Below are 25,046 nucleotides of genomic sequence, written 5' to 3' on the forward strand. Positions count from 1 at the left end.
TATTGTTTCCTTGGTGTCCTCTACCCACTGTCTCTTACATTCTTTCTGCCTCCACTTCCAAAGGGCTCCCTAAGCTTTGAGGGGAGGGGTTTGATGGAGACATCCCTTTTAGGACTGAGTGTTCCAAGGTCTCTCAGTCTCTGCATTTATGTCTGTCTATGAGTCTCTGTGTTTGTTTCCATCTACAGCAAAAGAAAGCTTCTCTGATGACGGCTGAACAAATATTGATCTATGATAGCGCAGAATATCATTAGGAGCCATTTTATTACTACAGCTTTTTAGATCAGTAGTATCTGGTTTTACCCTAGGTCCATGGGCTGTCTAGTCTCTGGTTCTTAGTCACCCAAGCAGTGTTGGGTATGGCTTCCATCTTGTGGAGCAGGTTTTAAGTTAAATCACATATTGGTTGGTATTTCCTCAAGTTTGAGCCACCAGTGCCCTCATATACCTTGCAGGCAGAGCACCATTGTAGACCAAAGGGTTTGTGGCTGGCTTGGTGTTTATGTTTCTCTTTTGGTAGCTTACAGATTACTTTCCTGTACTGAAGACGCCAGAACATGGGAGTGAAGGCACCAGCTCATCTTCTCCATGTTCAGTGAGAGTTGTGTCTGTGTTGTCTTCAGCAAGGGATTCATGCTGTCGGTTTAGGGAGGGCAGCCTCTAGTCTCAGCAGCACTCTGAGTTGTTTGAGGATTCCCATGGAACGGTAAAATTTCCATGAAATCTTTGGTTTTATATCAAACAAATAGTGGCAAGGAGTGATGGCTCTGATCAACTGTAACTCAAGTCACTAATGTTCCTTTCTATTTGTTCTCAGTCGTGTCCCACTGATAACCCACCAAAAAGATCTGAATATGTATAGCATTGGTATATACACTCATGTTTGTAGTAGCAAGTTTTGATGGTCTTAACAAAAAACACAATGTTACTTCCATTTTTAACAGAGGAAATTAGCTTGTTTTTGTCTGAAACATTGATGAAATCAACTTATAAAAATGACAGTCTACTCTAGATTATTTATTTAGATTATTTAAGCTCATGCAAAAAGGATGAGGCAAGTTACATAACTGAAAAATTATCCTTAATAATGTGGCACTGCATGTGGCAATAACTTCACTGCAATGAATGATTTATTTCCAAAGAAACACAGCATTTGTTGTTAAATAATAAAGTAACTTGATTAAGTATGATGATAGCAAAAAAATAAACAAAACAAAACAATCGAAAGGAAACTACCCTATTTGTTCCCTAAATCCTTTCTGCTCTTGGTATGGCCATGCATCTTCACCACTGGAAGTTCATTAGAGTCTCAAGGCCAACCCAGACCTGCAAAATCATAACCTTCAATTTGAAAAGTTACCTAAGTTATTTGTATATATGTTAAAGTTTTAAGAAGATTTTACTAAAAGACAGTTGTTCTGGATATATTAACAAAAAAAAATCGAAGTATTTTGCCACTTCATTTGCATTAAGTATTTCTATTTAATACACAGATATTTACCTTTTTTTTAACATCAAATGGCAAAGTTTTCAACAATGCTAATTAAACTTCTGCCTCATTTATTGAGGTGGTCACCAAGCATCTACAGCTCCTATAAGTAGAGAGTTTTTTATTTCTATCATTCCTAATCCTCAAGTGCTGTGTTTACATGAAAAGGGAAAAAGTAACAAACTAGATTACAAAGAATTAGCAGTTTCTCATGTCCCATTAGTAATTATGCTATTTAAAAATCTAAAAATAAGGTTTTATCTTTATAGGCAAATATCTATCTTGGATTTTGAAAAGAAAATTATTTTCTTACTTTACAGTGTTTAGATCAACTAAAATTTTAAAAGCTTAAAGTGCTTTGCCTTGAAATTGTCTTGTGAGCATTTCCTCCCATCCCCTCACATGAGCTTATGTGAGATCAAAACAGTGAGTGAATAATGACAAGTGCAGTCAACCCCGGCTGTATCAAAAGCGGCTCTGCTGATAATGCAGATCCAGGCATTCGAAGTGTAACTACAGCAAAGAACCCCAAACGTTCATCTGACCTACTGATACAGAAAGGAACAGGCTATGACTGCTCAGGTGGTAGCTAGGTGTGGCTAGTTTACTTAATACTGTTATCTAAATGATTACCATGGAATCCTTTGCTAAGATATATGAGATTAGCATATGAGATATGAGATCACCCCAAGACAATATGCTAGGTCAAGTCACTGTCATGTAAGCTGTCAAAAATGATTTTTAAAGTGGTCTTTAAAAATGAACTGCAGACTAAGCAAAACATTACTAGTAATTTGATTGAAATCTTTCACCAAAATATCATAAATTGATTAAACTGGTAAAAATCAGCTGAAGATCTATAAATACAAATATATAGGCACATATATAGCTATGGTATACAACTATGCTATATATATTAAAATATATTACTCGGCTACTAAGAAAAATTAAATTATGAAATTCAGCTTAATAGATGGAGGTAGAAACTATCCTTCTAAGCAAGGTAACTCAGATCCAGAAAGACAAGCATCACCAGTTTTCTCTCATTTGTGTGTGTTAGCTTTGAATCTTCAGATATGCTTGCTTTATCTGGGACACCCTGCATTAGTCTGAAATTAGTAAGGAGAAATGGGGATGGGAAACTTCCTAAGAAGAGAATACATTAAGCTGTGATATAAAGGCTTAAAGTGAGTTAAAGAAGCAAGAAGGGTTCAGTTGGTGTAAGGATGGGAAGGTGGAGTGGAGGAGGGACAGATAACATTAAAGATCTTTTTAAAAAGCCATGAAAACCAACCTATTGATATAGATTCTTAAAATGCATATATGCAAACATGTGGAAATAGTTATAATGAAAATAACTATAAAATACTTATGGATATACAATGAATAAATCCTATCACAGAACAGTAATACCCCTACTAGACACTATAGGCTAACAAATAAAAATCCCTGTGCCAGGAATGGGTGCTGTCTTGTGGAATTGCTGGATTGTGAGTTGCTAGATACTCCCACGTATTACATGCTATTGCCAATGTTACTGGTTACTCTCTACGTACCCCACCCCAGAACCTTATGGCTGAAGAAACTTTGCTCAGCACATGGCAAAATTCAGCTGATAAAGACCTATGTTCAAAAGGAGTATCTATTTCTACTGTAAAGGGTAAGAAACAGCTGATTGAAACATCCACAGAAGTCTTCAGCTTCAGAATCTGCAAGGTCAGTTTTGATGAAGCTCTTTATAGATCATTTGATTCTCCATGTAGACAGCTTCACAGGTAGTATGCACGTTATATAAGCATGAAGAGTAGAACTCACAGAAAAGTCAAATGTGTGTGGTGGTCCACCTGCAATCTCAGCATATGGGTATCAAGACAGGCAATTCTTTTTTTTTTTCCTTTTATTTTATTTTACAATACCATTCAGTTCTACATATCAGCCACGGATTCCCTTGTTCTGCCCCCTCTTGCCCCGACCCCTTTCCCCCAGCCCATTCCCCATCCCCATCTCCTTCAGGGCAAAGCCTCCCCCGAGGACTGAGATCGACCTGGTAGACTCAGTCCAGGCAGGTCCCATCCCCTCCTCCCAGACTGAGCCAAACGTCCCTGCATAAGCCCCAGGTTTCAAACAGCCAACTCATGCAATGAGCACAGGACCCGGTACCACTACCTAGATGCCTCCCAAACAGATCAAGCCAATCAACTGTCTCACCTATTCAGAGGGCCTGATCCAGTTGGGGGCCCCTCAGCCTTTGGTTCATAGTTCATGTGTTTCCATTCATAAGACAGGCAATTCTTGCAACAAGCTAATTAAGCAGTCTGGCTGCAATAAAGATGCCAGGTTCAGTAAGAGAACCTTCCTCAACATATACAGTGGAAAGTGATGGAGGAATCATCTCACATCAACCATGAACTTTCATATCCACATTCACATACATGTACATGCAGCTCTCACATGCACCCACACACGTGAACATGCAAACACACGTGAACTATACCAGACACATAGACACACAAAAATTCATCCATTAAACCGAATTTCATAATTTCATTTTTCTTAGTAGCTGAGTGATATATTTTACTCTTTAAATGCAACAAATTTTCACTCTCCATGAGTTAATGGATATCTAGATGTTTTGCATTCCATCACTATTGTGAATAGAGCAACAATTAACATAGATGAGGAGGTATCTGTATACTAGGACAATCCTTTGATATAAGCCCAAGAATAGTGTAGCTGGATTATGAGGTAGATCTATTTTTAGTTTTTTGTTTGTTTCTTAGGAATTTCTACATTGATTCCCATTGTGGGTGTATCAGTTTGCACTCCCAAAAGCAATGAATGTGTTCCCCTTTCCCTAACTCCATGCCATTATTTGTCATCATTTGTGTGTGTGTGTGTGTGTGTGTGTGTGTGTGTGTGTGTGTGTGTGTGTGTGTGTGTGCCATTCCAACTATGGTGAGATGAAATCTCAAAGTAGATTTATTTGCATTTAATTTGCACTTGCCTAATGGCTAAGGATGCTGAACAATTTAAAAATTGTCTCTCAACTATTTGAGTTTCATCTTTTGAGAACTCTTTGTTCAATTTCATGCCAATTTGGTTTGGTTATTTGTTTTATGATGTTAAATTTTTGGAGTTTTGTATATGAGATTTATAGAGAGAGTTTTGTATATGATATATATATATATATATATATATATGTTTTCTGTCAAAATTATGGCTGATAAAGTTTTTCTCCTATTCTCTAGGATGCCTCTTTAGTAGAATGATGATATTGCTTGCTGTGCAGAAGCTTTGAGCTTCATAAGTTTTTATTTGTTCACTAATTGTTGGTCTTAATTCCTACCTTATAAAAGTTCTATTCAAAAAGTCCTTTCCTATGTCAATGAGTTCAGGCCTATTTCTTACATTCTTTTCTATCAGATTCAGGGTATCAGGCCTTAAGTTGAGGTTCTTGATCCATTGAGGGATGAGTTTTATGTGGGGTAAGAAGTAAGAATCAAGATTCATTATTCCACATGTAGCTATACAGTTTGAGCAGCACCTGTTGTTAAAGATGATATCTATTCTCCAATGTGTGTTGCTGGTCTTTCTTAAAAATGAGATGGCTGTAGACCTGTGGGCTTGTATGTGGGTCATCATGATGTTTTTATTACTATAGCTCTGTAGTATAACTTGAAATCATGGATGGTGATACTTCTATAAGTTTTTTATTGTTCAGAATCATCTTAGATATTCTGAATTGCTTGCATTTTCATATAAAATTTAAGTATATTTTTTAATTTTTGTGAATAATTGTCTTGGAGTCTTTACAGGTGTTGTTTTGAATATGTAGATTATTTGGATAGGAAGACCATTTGTACCATATTAACCCTACTAATCCAAGAACAAAGGAGGTCATTCCATCTTCTGGTATCTTCAGTTGTTTTTTTTTTCAGTGTCTCTGTTGTACCTGGCTTTTTTTTTTTTCATATGACAATGCTGCTCATATTTATGACGCCATTTGTGTGTGTATGTGTTGTTTGGTTTTCCTAATAATAAAGGAGGAGACTTAGGGCTGTTGGGCTGATATATATTTGGGGGGGTTCACCTCCCCACCTCACCTATACACCACCAAGGTGAGCAGGAAGAAGTGGAGGAAAGGCAGGGCCCAGAGCAAAGTTTCATAATCTTGAATGCAAAGAGGAAGGAGGAAGCGGGAGGGAGTAAATACAAATCCTATAATACATACAACAGAGTGGGATGGTAGAGGAATGGGACAGACATGGAGGTGAGGTATGGGGTGGGTCGCTGGGCGTGAGGAGCAGCAGAATAGTCCCACATTCTTTTCTCTTTGATGCTGTTTCCAAATTTTCCTGAATGGTACTGTTTCCCTGATTTCTTTCTTTGTGTGTTCATCATTTGTATATAGGAAGGCTGTTGGTTTTCAAGTGTTAATTTTGTATCGTTCTATCTTGCTGAATGTTGACTAGTTGTAAGACATTTTCAGTGGAGACATTAGGGTTGTTTTTGTATAGAATCATATCATCTACAAATAAGAATATTTTTACTTTCGTTCCTAATTATATTCCTTTGTCTCCTTCACTCTTTCTAAGACTTCAAGAACTATATTGAACAGGAGGGAGAAGAGTTGACATCTTTGTCTTGTTCCTAATTTTAGTGGAAATACCTGGAGTTTCCTCCCATTTAGAATGCTGCTGTCTGGAGTGGGGCGTGGGGGCTTGTTGAAATTGTCTTTATTATGTTAAAGTATGTTACCCACATCCCTAGATTCTCTAAGACTTTTATCATGAAAGGATGTTAGATTTTACCAAAGGCCTTTCTAAAACTATGTAATGAACGTGTGATTTATGTTTTTTAGTCTATTTATGTGGTGGATCATATTTACTGGTTTACATATGCTGAACCATCCTTGTATCTCTGGGATGGAGCTTGCAAGTATTTTACTGAAAATTTTTGTCAGGGATATTAGCCTATTATTTTCCTGGATTGTTGTTGTTATTGTTTTGTTTTCTCTTTATCTGGTCCAGGTATCAGTGTAATACAATACTAGCTTGATAAAAAGAGTTTGAAAATGTTCCTTCATTTTCTACTTTATTGAATAATTGAAGTAGTATTGATGTAAGTTCTTTGAAAATCTAATAGCATTTGGTGGGGAAATCCATCTGGTCTTGGGTGGTATTTAATTAGGAGATTTTTAACTACTGCTTCTATTTCATTGGATGATATGGGACTATTTAATTAAAAATTAAAATTATTTATTTGTATTATATTTTATTCATGTTTATAATTTCTTACAAAATATTTGTCTCATCATAAATTAATTTTGGGAGGATATATATATATATTCATTGACATTTTTTAGTTTGGTGGAATATAGATATTAAAACTATGTTCTGATGATTATGAATTTCCTCAGTATCTGTTGTCACGTCTCCATTTTCATCTCTAACTTTATTTTCTTCCTCTTTTTTTTTCTTTTATTTGACTTTGCTTAGATGTTTGTTGATCTTGTTAATTTTTTCAATAAAGTAATATTTATAAATAAATAGCATCCAACTAAATTTATTCATACCTAATGCCATCAAAACTATGATAGGAGTAGAGCTCTTATTCAAACCACAAACATCTTCATCCTTCCACAGAAAATCCCAATGAATGTGTGTGGTCTCATTAAAATGCTTTCTGTATCTTTATTCATTCTGTTCAGCTTTGTGTGAATAAATCCAAAGTCTATATATTACACCAAGATCACTTCCTATTTTTGTACTGGAAAATCCCAGATGTTTATCCATAGCTACATCAAATTCACAGACTCAAACATAGCTTATTCCTTCCTCATTTCATTCAGTAATAGCTACTGGGTAGGTGTTATATTTTAGGAACTTTTCTATGCACTAGAAATACATTAATAAATAGAAGAGGAAAAACTGGTTTTCCATACAGATTTCATTACAGTGAGGGGAAGAGAGGTGCCATTGACAATAAATGCTATCTCAACTGTGCAAGAGTCCTTCATTCAACAAACCACACATACAGTAGTGGATCCTTAAGATGATAAGAGTTGAAAACCCTTTTATGTAGAGAGCATGTAAAGAAGGAAAAGAGTTAAGAGAGGTTTTCTTGTCTTGTGATAAAGAACATAAAAACTCTGAAGGAAATTCACAGCAAAAGACTTGGAAGCTTTTTCAAAGCTCAATGGGCCCTTAGCAAAGTCTGAATTAAGAATCCTAATGCAGAAAAGTTTTCATTAATAGAGAGGTGGTGGCGATGGTGTGCTGTCTGCTCAAAAGAAAATCTGTTTTTAAAAAAAGAAAGAGAGAGAAAAGAAAAGAAACCAAGCAAACCACCATAGGCAAACTGTTCAGGAGTCACTCTTCCTCCATAAGAGCCTCAGACAGGTCATCAGAACATACTGCTGTCATAGAAGACAGTTCTGTCTTATTTCCCTGAGCACTACCAGGGACAAGTGTGGATATAGAAGACAGTGATACTGAGTCTCCAGACCCTGTGCAGCAAGGGAAATGTACATAGCTGCCTTTTATTTAACAAAAAATTCAAAAGTAAAAATACTTGGTGTGCATGTATAGTATTTATGTGTGCACATATGGGTACATTAATCTGTAGATCAGAGATTGATATCAGCTGTCTTCTACAACTGCTTTCTACTTTACCTTTTGAGAATTGGCTAGACTTGCTGGCCACTGATTGCTGAGGTTCTACCCATCTCTGTTCCCAGAGGTGCTAGAGTTACAGAAGTATATAGCAATGCCTAGTTTTCTATATGGACACCAGGGATCTGAACTGACAGGCACTTTAGCAACTGAGCCACTTTCCCAGACCCAGTAAAAGTACTTTAACAGTTGAAAATAAAATAAAATAATATAGTTAAGGATAGAAGCAAAGAAAATATTTTGTACAGCTGTCTAATACTAGTGTTATTTAAAAAGGATTAAAAAGCTTAAAATTAAACTTTATAAAATAAAAATTTGTATCAAGCTTTCACACAGATGAAGTATAGAATATATTTACACTATTTATTAAATCTATATGCATACACAGCAATGTCCTAGGACTTCACACTCAGTCATTATTCATCACTAACTCACGGGAGTGACCTTCTGTCTTGGAGTTGCCATTTGTAGTCAGTGTCTATGAAAGTATTTCTTTATCCTCCATATTCAATTTTACTCTACTTTTCTTGTGTTTAGATGCCCAGATTCCACCATTGTGCTATAATTACCTACAGTACTTGATATAATAACACAATCTTTCTGTTGGTCGCTGAGGAGCTGGAGGCCCTATTACTTAACCTAGATGTGTAGTAGGCTATCTAGTTTCAAGAACATATTCTGATGACTTGATCATCACACGATGACCAAACCATCAAATGATAAATTGCTCAGACTATATCTCCATCATTAATTAATGGATGAGTACAATCAGAATGCTTTCTCTATGAGATGGCAGCAAGTGATACAGAAAAAAGTTAACCATGGAAAGAGAACAAGGAATGCCAGAAGGAGAGAAATGTCAAGGAAGGCTCTCCTGGGAGGACTCATTGAGAGGTAACATTTCAGCAGAGTTTATTCTGGAAGAGGGTAAGAACTCTTGTACTCTGGTAGAAGAGATGACTTTCAATGGAGAATGGGCACTTGGTTAGTAGTGATGAGTCTGAGTCGAAGGCTCAGTATAGTAGCCCAGATTAGGAAAAGTGGATGGTGAAAGTGTTCTGTTTGCTCCCGCTTATTTGGTGAATAAGGTGCTTCACCATTAAGAGCCGAATGATTAATGATGTCATGAAGGCTAGAGGAAACAGGAAGTAAATAAGTAGCCTGTCCTCAAGGAGGAAAGCCAGAGAGTGTAGCAGTCTTGTCTCGAAGGAAGATTAGTGCGGAGTTTGATAGTAGTGGCTGTGACTGTAAGATGAAGTCAGTTCTCCTGGTTTTGTATCTTTTTTAAAACCCCATCTGATTGTAGAGATACAGACAAAAGGAAAGTGTATATTTACTTGTAATTTGACTGGGGGCTAGTCAGTAAGGCACACACACACACACACACACACACACACACACAAATGAGGGTATGGCAAGGAGTCCAAGGAAATTAAAAAAAAAGACAATGGCTATAATCATCAATTTCAGTTGTTGCTATGGGCAGAAAAGAAACCACATCAGGGAACGGAGGAAGAAGCTGGGTAAAAAGTATGGTGAGATCAATGAATCTTTGGTTACCAACGAATCCATGACAGGTGTGAGAGGAAGAAAGGTATAAAGATAAGGACTAAAACCTGGAAAGAATTCCTAATTGACATTGAAAATGAAAAAAGGTAATAGATGTTGGTTTCTTAATTAAGGCTTTTATTGCTGTGATGAAAGACAATGACCAAAAAGTGCTTACATTTCCACAAGACTGTTCATTGCTGATGGAAGTCAGGACAGGAAGTCAAACAGGGCAGGATCCTGGAGACAGGAGCTAAATCAGAGGCCATGGAAGGATGTGGTGATATTTTATTTGTACACACAATAAAGCTTATCTGAGGATCAGAGGAAAAAGCCAGCCACTATAGTAAACACAGAAGTCAGGAAATGGTAGCACATGCCTTTAATCCTAGCATTCAGGAGGCAGAGATCCATCTGAAATTCTGTGAGTTCGAGGCCACACTGGGAACAGAGCCAGGCATGGTGCACACTTTAATTCCAACACTAGTTAACCATAAAGGTCTGGAGGTCTGTACAGACAGACAGGAAGTGACAGAGCTGGATAGAAAGAAGAAGTGAGATGGCAGGGACAGAAGTGCTTATAGGTGTGAGCATACAGGAAGTGGGTCTCTGGAAGCTGAGGAGTTGGTGAAGTGAGGTTGGCTGTGGCTTGTCCTATTCCTCTGATCTCTCAGTTTTAACCCCAATATCTGATTCCAGGGTTTTTTTTATTTATAAGACCATTTAGCAATTCATCTTACAGAGGGGTGCTACTTAGTAGCTTACTTTACATGGCTTGCTGAGTCTGCTTTCTTACAGAGGCCAGGACCAGCAAGCCAGGGATGGAACCATGCACAGTGGGCTAGGCCCTCTCCCATCAATCACTAGTTAAGTAAATGCCTTACAGCAGGAACTTGTGGAGGCATTTTCTCAATTAATGTTCCTCTAGTTTGTGTGTCAAGTTGACATAAGACTAGCCAGCACAAATGACTGTACAACTTGACACGCAAACACATCACTAGTAAGCCATACCTTTCCTTTCTTATTCATACCCAAGATCTCACATTAAAAACAAAAATAATTTTAAAGGTCCCACAGTCTTTACAAATTCAAACACTAAAATTTCAGTCTCTTTAAAATATCCAACCTCTCTAAAAATCCAAAATCTCTTTTAAAAGTTCAAAGTCTTAGCCAGAAGGTGGTGGCACACGCCTTTAATCCCAGCATTTGGGAGTCAGAAACAGGCAGATCTCTGTGAATGCAAGTCCAGCATGGTCTACAGAGCGAGGTCCAGGAAAGCCAGGCTATACAACACAGTGAAACCCTGTCTCAAAATAAAATAAAATAAAAAATTTAATTTAATTGAAATGATTCCTAATGATATTCAGCTAACTTGTAGGCAGGAGCTTGGCGTAATTACCATCAGAGAAGCTCTATCTAGCAATAGATGCAGAGACCCACATTAGGCATAACTTGGTGAATCCTGTGGAAGAAGGGGATGAAAGATTGTAAGAGCCAGAAGGGTCAAGGACACCACAAAAAAAAAAAAAAAAAAAAAACACAGAATCAACTGACCTGGGTTCATAGCTGCTCACTGAGGCAGAACTGACAACAAAGGAGCCTGCATGGGTCTAACCTAGGACCTCTGCATACATGTGACAGTTGTGTAGCTTGGTCTTCTTGTGGGACTCCTAACAGAAGGAGAGGGGCTGTCGCTGTCTCCAATGCTTTTGCCTGCTTTTAGGATCCTTTCCCTCCTACTAGGTTGCTTTGTCCAGTCTTAATATGAGGGGAGGTGCCTAGTCTTGCTGCAAGTTGATAAGCCATGTTTGGTTGATATCTCTGGGAGGCCTGCCCTTTTCTGAAGAGAAACAGAGGAGGAACTGCAGTTGGGATGTCATATATGAGAGAATAAATTAATTTTTAAAAGTTCAAAGTCTTTCAGCTGTGGGTTCTTGTAAAAATCAAAATAAAATTAAATACCTTCTTCAAGAGAAAACCATGGCACAATCACAATCTGAACAAAACAAGCAAAACGAAATGATATAAATAACTCAATGGCCAATTATCAGGGATTCACTCATGATCCTCTGGGATCCTCCAAAGGGCTTGGGTTACTCTCCAGCTCTGCCCTCTGCAGCACACTCAGCTTGTCTTCTATGCTCTGATTGGCTATTCTCCACAGTAGCTGCTGTTCTGGGTGATTATCCCATGGCCCTGGCATCTCCAAAATGATGGTGTCTTCTGCTGCAACTGGGCTGCACTTTCAACAATAGTTTCTCATAGTCTTTCTTTATGGTGTCAAGCCTCAACTTCTCTGCTTGACCCCTTCAGCCTTGGGCCTTCAGCTGACACTGAGGCTGCACTACTGTGGGATGGTCTGTATGTCAAATCTGTTGCTCTGATTGGTCAATAAATAAAACAGTGATTGGCCAGTGGCCAGGCAGGAAGTAGGTGGGACAAGGAGAGAGGAGAATACTGGGAAGCAGAAGGCTGAGGCAGAGACACACTGCAGCCACCGCCAGGACAAGCAGCATGTGAAGATGCCGGTAAGCCACCAGCCACGTGGCAAGGTATAGATTTATAGAAATGGGTTAATTTAAGATATAAGAACAGTTAGCAAGAAGCCTGCCACGGCCATACAGTTTATAAGTGATATAAGCGTCTGAGTGATTATTTTATAAGTGGATTGTGGGACTGCGGGGCTTGGGGAACCTGGAGAGAAGCCCTCCAGCAACACTGCACCTTCACCAATGGCCTCTCCTGGCCTCTCACAGTGACAAACTTCAACTGCTTTCCATGACCCCTTCATACCTTGAGAACCAATACCCCCTGAATGACTCTTACATTACCAAGTTCAGCTGCCAGCACAAAGTACAACATTGGTCATGTCTAGAATACAGATTCTGTGTGCTGACTCTTAGGAAACACTTTCTAGAAGATTCACCTCAAAGCAAAGCATAGGTTTCAAATTAGTAGTTCAGGTATCTTATTAATCACAGCTGATTCCTTAGCCCCAGCTATCCAGAACTACAGATTCTTCCCACAAAAAGTCTGGTAGTCTTTACTTTCCTCAGAAATGTCACATGCCAGGCCTCTATTATCTGCACTGCTCTCAACATTTCTTATTTCCAAGTTCCTACAGAACAGCTCACTGAGCTTTCAACACTCAATTATTTTTCCAGCACGAAGCTCCAATGTCCTTCCACAATCCTCCTCAAAACAAAATGGTTAGATCTGTCAAAGCAATATCCCACTCCTGGCTCCAGCCTGTCTTAGTTAAAGCTTTTTTCTACTATTGTGATGAAACACTATGACCAAAAAGCAACTTAAAGAAGAAATGATTTATTTGGCTTACACTTCCATAGCACTGTTTATCATTGAAGGAAGTCAGGACAGTAACTCAAACAGGGCAGGATCCTGGAAGCAGGATCTGATGCAGAGGCTATGAAGGGGTACTGCTTACTGTCTTCCTTCCTTCCTTCCTTCCTTCCTTCCTTCCTTCCTTCCTCCCTTCCTTCCTTCCTTCCTTTCTTTCTTTATTTACTATCTTGCTTTCTACGGCTTGCTCAACCTACTTTCTTATAGAACCCAGGACCACCAGAACAAGGATGGAGTCACCCACAATGGGGTATGCCCTCCCCCATCACTAACTAATTAAGAAAATACCTTATAGCTGGATATCATGGAGGCATTTTCTCAATTAAGGTTCCTTCCTTTCAAATAATTCCAGTTTGTGTGTCAAATTGATGTAAGACTACCAGCACCATTGCTAATTTGAATGTATATACCATGAGAATAAGTGATTATGGTGGGGTGGAAGACAAGGTCATTAGAGTATAAAGAAATGAAAAAAAAAACAAGGCAGGAGAAAAATCACTAAAGGATACTTAAATGGACAAGATGTGGGCTGGTGTGTTACTGAGAATCTTATCAACAAATAAGAGTTTGGTGCTTCCACTAGGAATAAGGAGAGTGATTAGGGTTTTCTGATAACAATAGCCAGAAGGTATGAGAGATAGCTTGATGATGCCATGTTCTAAGTCAAGGAGGTTTGGGAGGGAGGGAAGGATAAAAGGCAGAAATTGGCACAAAGGGCAAAGAAAACGCTCCTCCCGCCTCCATGCCTTGGATAAAATATTATGGAAAAAAATGACCAATACCCGAGAAGGCTCATGAAAAAACAGCATTCTCAAGGGAAATCACATTTGTTCAAAGCAAGAACATATAAAGAGATTGCCCATCGCTGACTATGAGTAACAATTGCATAGTTTCAAGGTGGGCAGATGAGGGATGTGGAGCAGAAACACTGGAAAAGAAAAGGGCATGAAATGAGAGGTGACTTCAGAGCCAAGCTCATCTAGGGTGACCAATTTAAAGAGCCCGAAGGTGGCAATGAAACTAGTCTCAGTCCTTTCAATATAATGCAGGTGATGAAAGAACTAGGAGGAGACAATTATAGGGTGATTTTTGGTAATTTTTGTCTAATATTTGATTGATAAATAATACTTGTACATATTTATGGGATTCAAGGTCATGTTTCAGTCCATGAAAACACTGTGAAACAATCAAATCATGCTAATTACTGTATCCATCATCTCAAATAACTATCTTTCCGTTATGGTGAGAACATTTTTAATCCACTCGTTCATCTATTTGAAATATACAATTTGTTGTTAGTAAATATAATCACTGCACATGCAATGCATGATCACAACTTATTCATCCTGTGAAATGAACTGTGTGTCATTGATTAATGTCTTTTCTTTTCCCATTAATTTCTTTCCAAGGCCTGATAATCAGCATTCTTTGTTTGTTCAATTGTCTTAGGTTCCATATGAGAGGCCATGCAGTATTTCTACTCTCTGTGCGTGCCTTATTTCACTTAGCATAATGTCCTCTGGCTTTATCTATGTGATAAGTGACAGAATGTACAGCTTTTTAAGGTTAGTGGTATTCTATCCTATATGTGTACCATGTTTTAAAAATCCTGCTATCTTTTGATGGGCACTTTGGTTGTTCCCATTCTTGACTGCTGTAAATACATTGCACTGAACATGGGGGTACAGGTATCTTTTTTGTACACAGATTTCATTTCATCAGGCTATATACCAGCACTGGAACTGCTATTTTTCACTCAATTTTTACTTCTTGAGAAATTTTTGTGCTGTTTTCTATAACTTACAGTACTTCCAATGGCTCACAAGGGTTCCCTTTTGTTCACATCTTTCATAACACTGTATCTGTCACCTTTGTTTTTCATCCCTAATATCCTAATAGTTCCAAGCTAATGGGTAGGATGTAATTTTTCATTGTGCTCTTAAATTACATCTCTCTGATGATTACTAATGTTGAGCATCTTTTCCTATGTCTTTTGTCTATTTGGATGCTTTCTCTTATAAATGTGTCAATTAGAGGTGGGTGGTAAAAACCAAAGAGGTATGAAGAGGGAAATAGGGACATTAGCCTAGAAGGAAAGATGAAGGGCAATATAGAGGGAGAGAAGAAGGATAAACAACACTAATTCAGAAATCCAGAGAGAAACACATTATTTCTTTTTGCTGAAAAGTACATATATAACATACCAATGTATGCTTACACAAATCATACTATTTGAAGTCATAATGCTATCCACCAAGAACCATAGATTGTTTCAGAAAACTCCCAGTGGCAGACATCAGAAACCTCCCTTGCTCAGGGAAGTCTAAAAGGTTACCACAATAATATAGGTGATTGCCATTGCCTTTGGGGGCCTCCCAGAACTTGAATGTAAGATCCTATTGCTGAAAACATACTTCAGACACAGGACCTGGAGGAATCTGGGTGAAATTGTCCTAGGAGCCTCCTCTCTGAGTTCTAGATCTAATAGTATCTGAAGGTGATACCCAAGCTGCCAAAGAAGAAAAATAACCAACAGTCCTACCCATCTGCAAAGCCTGAGAACCAGAGAAATAGCCAATGTAGCGAGTTATCTCCAGTGGTGCATTGCTTTTTGTTATTGAGTAGTTGAACTTATTACTAACCCTGTATCTGTGCATGGTTTACAATTAAACAAACAAACAAATAAATAAATACTAAAGCCTGTTATCCACCTGGACTCTCTCTTCTCTGTTGATTCTTCAATATGCTGAGCATTTAACTGTTCTTCTACCAGCTCTTCTAAAGCCTGGAGTTTCTTTGTTGTTAAAGGCCATTGCTGAACCCATACAGGCTTGTCTGTTGACCATTTTAAAGATAGAGCTGTTGGTGTTTTTGGAAGATTATCAGTTGTTGTGCCCTGTTCTTGTATGACATAGATGGCTGGTGACCACTCATTAGAATATTATCTTCTAATATTTCTCTCAGAAATATTAGGTTAGATGTATGCTTCATCTGCTTGTTCAGTCAAAATTTTCCACCTGCTGACAAGGCATATAATATTGGATTGGTGTTGCTGGAGGGCTTCTCTCCAGGTTCCCCAAGCCCCGCAGTCCCACAATCCACTTATAAAATAATCACTCAGACGCTTATATCACTTATAAACTGTATGGCCGTGGCAGGCTTCTTGCTAACTGTTTTTTTTTTTTATCTTGAATTAACCCATTTCTATAAATCTATACCTTGCCACGTGGCTGGTGGCTTACCAGCGTCTTCACATGCTGCTTGTCCTGGCGGTGGCTGCAGTGTCTCCCCCTCAGCCTTCTGCTTCCCAGAATTCTCCTCTCTCCTTGTCCCACCTACTTCCTGCCTGGCAACCTACTTCCTGCCTGGTCACTGGCCATCAGTGTTTTATTTATATAGAACAATATCCACAGCAGATTGGACTGTGTACATATGAGTAAGACATAAAAAGCACCAACAATGGAAGCAAAAATTGACAATTATGGATAGAAAGTGAACCTTGGCAAAAAAGCTTGCAATATGTTTTTGGGAGAAATTAACAGCAAGTATCCCAAAAGCGATAGAATTGATCTTATAAAGAGAGCTGATTGGATCTTGCCTCGAATTGTACAGGAAAAACCCATATCTGGAGTTTGTACATTTTATACAGATGCCAACAAACAAGGAAAGGCAGGTTACAAATCTGAAAATTTAAGTAAAGTGGTTCAAAAATCAGAATTGTATGCTATTCTGTTGGTATTAATAGATTTTTCAGAACCTCTCAATGTAGTAACTGACTCTCAGTATGCTGAAAGAGTAGAATTACATATTGAGACTGCAGAATTTATCCCTGATGCTTCAGAATTCATTTCACTATTCATTCAATTACAAGATACAATCAGGAAAAGGAGTCATCCTTTATATATAACTCACATTCGATCCCATACTGGTCTGCCAGGCCCTTTAGCACAAAGCAATGATGAGATTGATAAATTATTGATAGGAAATGTGCTGGAGGCCTCAGAATTTCATAAAAAACATCACATCAATAGTAAAGGTTTAAAAAAGGATTTTTTTCCATAACCTAGCAACAAGCCAAAGAAATAGTAAAAAAAAATGCCCTACTTGTTCCTTCTACAATCAAACACCATTACCAGCAGGATGTAACCCAACGGGTACTCAGAGGAATGAACAGGCAGATGGACGTGTTCCACTCTGCAGAATTTGGAAAATTGAAATATGTACACCACACCATCAATACTTATTCAGGATTTCAATGGGCAACTGCTTTGAGTTCTGAAAAAGCTGATTCTGTAATCACTCATTTGCTAGAAGTTATGGCCATCATGGGTATACCTGCACAAATTAAAACTGACAATGCTCCATCATATGTCTCTGTTAAAATGAAATATTTTTTTGCTTATTACAATATAAACCATATTACAGGTATACCACATAATCCTACAGGTCAAGCAGTTATAGAAAGATCAAACAGAACTCTAAAGGATATGCTAAATAAACAGAGAGTGGTAACAAAAACCCCCAGAAATAGATTACATAATGCTCTATTAACTTTGAATTTTCTGAATGCCAATGAGAAAGGAACAACAGCTGCAGAGAGACATTGGATAATAGAAAAAACTACAAAATTAAATCAGCCAATATACTTTAAGGATGTGCTGACCTCAGAATGGAAACCAGGATATGTGTTACATGGGGATGAGGTTTTGCTTTTGTTTCTATAGGAGAAGATAAGCTGTGGGTAGCAACAAAATTGATAAAGGTTTGATTTGAACAAGAGAGAACTCAAATAGAGGAGGTGATAGTTCATCAACTAACATGAACATCCAATTTAAACTAACTTATACCAGTAACACATGCCTTTTCATTTAATCAGATAATAACTTGCCAAAAAGGAACATCCCCAAAAAACCTTGAGGAAAGGTTTTTGTTTTTGTCTTTTAGGAGAATGAAGGTTAAGGAATCTGAAGAACACTGGACAAATGCGACAACTGAAGAAAAGGGACAAATCATCTATCCCAGGAAACAGAGTGAAATGGCATATGGGTATATCATCTAAAAAATTTTATGTCTTCCTAAATGTTTGTTTCTGCTTTTCTCTAAAGATTTAACACTATTGGTCTTCTAATAGTCCCAGTTCAATTAAAATTTAAAACTGACTTTGGAGTTGGAGAATAGCTCTCTCCTTCTTTAAACTCAAGCATGTTGTTAAAAGGAAAATGCAAACTCCCTGTATCATGCCAGAAGAAAAGAGCCATCTTCTGCTATGGGACAGGAGAAAAGCAAAATTAATTAAGGAACTATTCTATTACTAATCTCAACTCTTTTATTCTATTCTGATTCTTTAAACTTTTCTTTTTTTTTTTTTTTTTTTTTTTTTTTGGTTTTTCGAGACAGGGTTTCTCTGTGTAGCTTTGCGCCTTTCCTGGAGCTCACTTGGTAGCCCAGGCTGGCCTCGAACTCACAGAGATCCGCCTGGCTCTGCCTCCCGAGTGCTGGGATTAAAGGCGTGCGCCACCAACGCCCGGCTAAACTTTTCTTAAAGTACAAATTTTATATCAAAATTTATAAGATATATATATATGTATGTATATTTATATATACATTTTAAACTTTGTTAAGATATGAATGGTCATATAGTGCTGTGGGATGGTCTGTATGTCAAATTACTCTGATTGGTCAATAAATAAAACACTGATTGGCCAGTGGCTTGGCAGGAAGTATAGGCAGGACTAACAGAGAGGAGAAAAGAAAGAACAGGGAGGCAGAAAGAGTCACTGCCAGCTGCCACCATGACAAGCAGCATGTGAAGATGCCAGTAAGCCACGAGTCTAATGGCAAGGTATAGATTTATGGAAATGGATTAATTTAAGCTATAAGAACAGTTAGCAAGAAGCCTGCCATGGCCATACAGTTTGTAAGCAATATAAGTCTCTGTGTTTACTTGGTTGTGTCTGAGCAGCTGTGGGACTGGCAGGTGATAGAGATTTGTCCTGACTGTGGGCAAGGCAGGAAAACTCTAGCTACAATATAGAGTACTAACTAGTTCTAAAAAGAAAAAAGGCTTCAATTAACTGCATATATATGTCTTTTTGTTCGAGTCTCTTATCAGTTTTCTGCAGGAATTCATGGCCAGGCCTAACATCAACTGAAGTCTCCAAGAAGAAGATGGGGCCCCACAACAACAACAATTCCACGTGGACAATAATAACATCACTAAGCTGACAAACATCATCTACAGATCAGCTTTGAACTATAAAGTGCTCAGAGCAATTTTGAGAGGGCTAGCTGAGATGATCCAGTCTTAAAGACTACTTGAATATGGATTTGAGATAAACCCTGAACTTTGGCATTATACACAGACTGGATAACGAAGGATATAGTTACCTTTCCTAGAATTTGACAATTAACCTAAAATTTTTCTTTTCAGGATAAAGATACCTTCGCCCATACCCAGCAGGAAGCAATTTCAAGAATGCGATGCCCACATTACCAAAGAGGTGGGGTGGGGTAGGTGGTGTTTTGGTCTTTTAATGGGTTTGGGGTCTGGGATAATTTTCATTGATTAGGGGGGTTGGTTACAAGTTGTTGTCAAGGGTTAGGAAAAGGGCTAAGCAAAAAAGATTAGATTTAAGGTTCTTAAAGAAAGAAAAGAAAAAAAATGTAAATACTTTACATTGGATTGGATTGTTTTATATTGTATACAAATTATATATATTGAAATTGATATTGTTAGAAAATGCTATATGTATATTTCTAATTGTACTTATACCGTTCATTTAACAATGTAATGCAATTTTCTGATCCTTGAATGTTGTTATTACCAACTATTAGGATATAAATAAATGAAAGTTAGTAGTTAGACTGTTGCTGGAGGGCTTCTCTCCAGGTTCCACCAAACCCCGCAGTCCCACAATCCACGTATAAAATAATCACTCAGACACTTATATTACTTATAAACTGTATGGCCGTGGCAGGCTTCTTGCTAACTGTTCTTTTATCTTAAATTAACCCATTTTTATAGATCTATACCTTGCCACGTGGCTAGTGGCTTACCAGCATCTTTACATGCTGCTTGTCCTGGCAGTGGCTGCAGTGTCTCTCCCCCTTCTTCCTGTTTCCCCAATTCTCTCTCCTTGTCCGCCTATACTTCCTGTCTGGTCACTGGCCATCAGTGTTTTATTTATATAGAGAGATATCCACAGCACTTTCCCTTTTCTTCTTTTTTTTTAAAAAGGAAGGTTTTAACTTTAACATGGTAAAATTACATATAACAAAACAATTATCGAGCAAGAATTACAGTTACAATATTAAAGAAGATGTCCTATCTATCTTATATTTGTGAGTTTAAGGTTTTATATCTAACTTATCATTTATTATAACTGAGGAAATTACAACTATCTAGTCTTTAACCACATCAAATACCTGAGAAGGAACATAATGGTACCTGAGAAATGATAGATGGATGCAAGCAACTTTCGGGAATCTTGCAAAAGTAGACCAAGACAGCTGGCAGCCTGGACAGTTACCTAATGTTTCTCAGCATTGTTGGTGCATTCAAATTGGCTACAGGCCTAGAGTTTCTGACAGACCATTTTCAGAAGCAGGAATTCTGAAAGACCATCTTACCCTGTCTTGGCAGAGTACAGTGGTCACTTTCCTTGTGTCCCGCTTGTCCAGAAAGGACAGCATTGCATTTGTACTGTCAGCCGTCAAGGCAAGAGCAGTTCTTTGCCCAGTAGGCCATTTTGTGCCAAAAAGACAAACTTCCAAATGGAAATGTCTTAGAAGCCCAACATTCTCTCGGGATCAAATTGGTGCAGCCAGGAGCGATTGTGTCTCCCGTCAACAGAATTCTAAGTTATTTAAATGCCATATTCTCTAGGTCTATGAAGTGTTTGAAGATTACCTATCTATCTGAAATATATCTATGTATACCTAGAAGACTTCACTAACATGGCTACAAATATGATTATCATAGATGACTAATTATTAATCTATTTCTTAATTATCCACTACAATTTTAAATGAGTTACATAAACATAATATCTCAAACAAGAATAGAAATATATATACACGATAACAAAATTAACTTTAAGTTTGTATCAATAAAATTTATACCAATGTAAAACATTTTAAACATAACTAAAATCTATACCAATGTAAAATATTTTAAACAAGTTGTTCTTTAAAAGTAGATTCATTTATCTACCCTTTTATCTTATCATCTCTACATCCTCCTATATATCTATATCATATCCCCTTTTCTTTTTTAAAAAGAGATCACATTTATAATCAACTTATTTTAAATATTTAAACAAAATATTGGTTCTTCTCTGTCCCACACCAGAGGGCTCTTCTGATTTGGGATGCAAGAATCTCAACCATTTTTTTTAAAGCAATATGTCTGGGTTTAGAGGGGGAGTGAGCCAATTCCACCTCTAAAGCCAGCTTGGTATATTTGGGAATTTGGTGTAGCATCTCTTACTACTTCCTGCTGGAGGGGGGCGCTGTATCTTATGGGGACGCAAAGAAAACTTTAGGCCTATGGGGTAGTCCGTGAGGCTGTATTGTGTGAACCAGTTGCCTTGAAACTGCTCTGGATGTTGGATCATCTGGGCCATGGTGTCATCGGAGACAACAATATGAGGTTGAACTGTTGACCTTGTGTACATCCTACTTCACAAATGAGTCTGTCAGATACGCTAAGCCTATAGGCTGAAGATGATGCCCCAACACTGCGGAGAAACCTCAGGTGACTGTCCAGGCAGCTGGCTGTTTCTGTCAACTCACAATTTTTTGGAAGTTGCTTGCATGTACTTCCTGTTTATATTTTTGTTAGCTAATATTATTTCTTTCTTGGGTCTCTGAGGGAGTTGAAGATTAGTTAGTTATAGTTGAAGATTAATTAGGATAGAAAGTAAATTAGATGCCGGGCGGCGGTGGCGCAGGCCTTTAATCCCAGCACTTGGGAGGCAGAGGCAGGCGGATCTCTGTGAGTTCAAGGCCAGCCTGTGCTACCAAGTGAGTTCCAGGAAAGGCACAAAGCTACACAGAGAAACCCTGTCTCAAAAAAAAAAAAAAAGTAAATTAGATACAATAAGATAAATAATGGAATTATTTTCTCTGAATTTGTCAAATACAAATGAACTAGACATTGTTTAGGTATTTATTACTTGTATATATTGTATATAGTTATTGTACTTTTGTACATGGTTTTTCTTATGTTAGTTATAAGCTTTTTTCTTTTTATTAAAATAGAAAAGGGGAAATATGGTGATATTTTATTTGTATTAAAATGTTATTTGTATGTTAATAAATAAAGTTGCCCGGAGGTCAGAACTATTAGCAAGCCATAGGAAAGCCAGGCGGTGGTGGCGTATGCTTGTAATCCCAGCACTTGGTAGGCAGAGCTAGGTAAGTCTCTGTGTGTTCAGGGATACAGCCAGCATTGGATACACACGCCTTTAATCTCAATACCAACCATAGAAGACCTGGAGGTCTATACAGACAGGCCGTGACAAGGCAGTCATATGGTTGGGTTTACAACCAATGAGAAGGCAGAACAGAAAGTCTGTATAAAGACTTTAACACAAGAAGTAGCTCTCTTTCGGAGAGGTAGGACCACTGCAGGAGGAAGGGTAAGGTTTTAGCTCTTAGCTCTGACCTTTCGGCTTTCTTCTTTGCATTGGTTCTGTGTTTCTTATTTAATAAGACGGTTAGTTACATCTACAGACAACAGAAAGTAGGAAGTCGGGCAGAAGTCGTACACAGAGAACCAAGCTCTAGGGTCTTCTTGTTTCCAGAGTTTGTGAGCTCATTTGCTCTTGCCCATGAAGGCAAGCATCTGTAGAAGCTGAGTGGTTGCCTCAGGGTTAGGAACTCAGGCTTTCCCACAATCATATCTGCTCTCTGAGCTGAATTCCTGCTCATAATGAAGTCATTTCCCACATTATGCAAACTAGAACATTGGAGTCTAATTCATTAGATTCCATACCAGATCTTATTGATCCCATGCCTCTAATAATCCTTGTAATCATCAGCTAGATAGTCTAGAATAGATAAAATTATGTGAATATGACAATGTATGCATTTGTATATTTGCAGACATTCACATGTGTGCTTGTATATTCATGGACTTTCCTTTATAGTAATATTAGACAGTAAAGCTAGACTACATAATCACATAATTATTACATAACCAATTACATAATTATTAATTATGATGAATTTCCAGTTTATAGCCTAGTGGAAAAATGCTTCTTTCAGCTTCCAGGTTTGATTACTGGTACTACTATTTACCATCTATGAGACTTTGAACAAACTCCTTAATACTTTAGTACTTCAGTGGGCTTTGTTTCCATTTGAGTTTGTTTTTCTCCCGTCTTTCAAGGGATTAAACCCAGCATCAGGTGAATGCTAGAAATGTGCTCTAATACCAAGCAGTACCCCAAGTCCCTGTGTCTTTGTTTATAAGGAAAATAGCACTATTCTCATACATGTATATAGAACATTGCTAACTTACATAAACTCTCACACATGTGGCAAATTTATATCATTACAGGAGTGTTTGTAGCAATAAAAAATCAGCAGCACTCTAAATATCTATCAGTAGGGGATTAAGTTAGAAATTGTGCGTCTATGCAATTGGGAACTACACAACTGTTTTCTTAAAAGGCAATCCTTTAGCAAGCTGATTTAGAACAACATCCAAGAAGCATTATTAAGGGTAAAAAATAAAACACATAAAATGTATGTATGTTAGTGTATGCATTTGTATATTTTCAGATATTTGCATGTGTACTTGGTGTTTGTGGATTTTCCCTTAGATAGTATCACTCACAGAAGCCAGACTATGTCAGATCATGTCAGTGACGAGCAGTTTATCGAGAAAGAATCTTCTAACCACTGTGTACCTCAGCTTCCTCACTTCAAAAGTGGTTAAAAACAAACTATCATTGTCAACTATGCTATGTATGCTGTGATTAGTAGATAAGCAAAACGTCTTTGAACACTGATCTCCAGCAGACAAGTATCAAGTGGTTTGTAAGTGCTTGTTATTACTGTGTTAGGTATACAAGAAGTTAGTGAAGGCAGATCCCACAAAAAAGACAGCTGAGCTGGAGAAAGCAATGAAGAGGCTTATTTACATTATGTACTCATGGTCTATTGATGCCTGGGTTTCTATTTTATTCCCATGCTGCATGCTCTGAAACAACCTATCTTATTTTGCTTTTCAATTACTTTATTTCATCACTCTGGGTTATCTAGGCCATATTCATGCACTCACTTAAGGTAATATGAGCCTTCCCCACCATACCCTACTGGCCTCGTACTCCCCACTCCATCAGTCATCTGTGGTCCTCCAGATCCGTGGTTCTCAACCTTGCTAATGCAGCAACCCTTTTATACAGTTCCTCATGCTGTGGTGACCCCCAACCATGAAATTATTTTTGTTGCTACTTCACAACTGTGATGTTGCTACCTTTGTAATTTGCAATGTAAATACCTGTGTTTTCAGGAGGTCTTAGGCAACCCTTTGAGAAGGTCATTTGACCCCCCACCAAGGGGTCACAACCCACATGTTGAGAATCTCTGCTCTAGATGGGTTGCTTCCACTTCTGTGTCATCTATACAGTCAGGACTTTGTGTCTTTATTAAAAACCAATGCACGCAAATGAGAGAAAACGTGTGGCATTTTTTTTCTTTGAGCCTAGTTTAATTTGCTAAATATGACTACCTCCAAATATATCCAGTTTTCTGCAAATGACATAATATTGCTCTTATTTATGTCTAAAAAAGTTCATTGTGTATATACACTACATATTCTTTATCTTTCCTCTGCCAGACATCTGGGTTAGTTGCATAACTTAGCCACTATGAGAAGGGCTGAGATAAACAATGGTGTACAAGCATCTCTGTCAGTCTACCATGTTTCTAAGAGTCTTACATACAGTTAGTAGACCCTCTGTGAA

This window comes from Peromyscus maniculatus, chromosome 2 (genome assembly GCF_049852395.1).
Source record: "Peromyscus maniculatus bairdii isolate BWxNUB_F1_BW_parent chromosome 2, HU_Pman_BW_mat_3.1, whole genome shotgun sequence".
Lineage (NCBI taxonomy): Eukaryota > Metazoa > Chordata > Mammalia > Rodentia > Cricetidae > Peromyscus > Peromyscus maniculatus.